The 1054-nt window shown below is 47.0% G+C and overlaps 1 pseudogene; it reads right to left on the bottom strand.

Moving 5' to 3' along the window:
• Positions 1-323: 323 nt before the first annotated feature.
• On the bottom strand, positions 324-430 carry LOC120944509 (annotated as a pseudogene).
• Between the last annotated feature and the right edge of the window lie 624 nt (positions 431-1054).

The raw sequence follows: 1054 nt of genomic DNA, 5'->3' as shown, positions 1-1054 counted from the left end.
TGCCGCTCCAGTTGGCAGCCTCCGCCAATACTAGCCCCTCCAGACCCTCCGTTAACCCGGCGGATTTGCATGGCCCTACCCCGACCCATTACAGGGCAGTACCAGCTCCTCCTACCGGATCGCTGACAGGGAAAGTACTTACACCGGCCAGCCAGAAGACCGGACTAGAACTCGGCAAAAAGACCAGACCAAGAGCAGCCACCCATCCTCACCAGGAGCACCCTTTCAGATGTCTCAGACGCAACCATAGGCCGGCCCCCAGTATCTGTCGGGCAGCATGGCGTAGTCCCTGCTGAAACCATCCTTCCAGGTGCAATGACGTCATTGGATTGCATCCACCCTCCCCATATAGGCGGTGCTTCAGCGCTCCACTGACAACTGATAAGAACAGATACTACACTTGATCTTAGCCAAAAGGCCGAGAAGCAATAATTGGTTGGTTATTGGATTGGTTGGATAATTGGATGGTTATAATTAAGACATTTGAGATGTCATGATAGTTCCACAACCATCCCCTACTTGTCGTACATTGAGAAAAAAGCTTGACCACCCAATCCCCATAAAAGTTAGACTTATGGTGAGGCTTTGGAAGGCAGAAGTGCCCGCTTCTCCCAGTGGCAATGGCCACAAACTTTGAACCTTCCAGAAGAATCTTTGTCAGCCAACTGTTTTTCCTGGCAGCACATGATGCAGGCAGGCAAGAAGATGAGGAGGCTTACTTTTGCTTTCCATGAATGTTTATTTTGATAGGTGGTCTGATAAGGTGAAGGGGGTGAATATAAATGTCCATGTTCAAGGATTCCAATACAAAGCCAAAATAAAATGGATGACCCTTGAATTTCACTCCTTGGCTTGTGCTATCCATTGGAAGTAAGAGTAGTCTGTAATGAGCTGACAACCCAGCAGATAATTCCACCAAGCATGCAGTGCCCACTTTTTTTTTTTTTTTTTTTACTCAGGTGTCAGCTTTCTGCTCAGATAGATCCTATTATTACTTGTTCTGAAACAGCCTCCAGTACCACACTAGAGACAATATTCTGAACAATAATCATTT

The sequence above is a fragment of the Rana temporaria genome, chromosome 6 (assembly GCF_905171775.1).
Source record: "Rana temporaria chromosome 6, aRanTem1.1, whole genome shotgun sequence".
Lineage (NCBI taxonomy): Eukaryota > Metazoa > Chordata > Amphibia > Anura > Ranidae > Rana > Rana temporaria.
The sequence above is the reverse complement of the archived record's forward strand: the minus strand, read 5'-3'. Positions and strand labels throughout refer to the sequence as shown.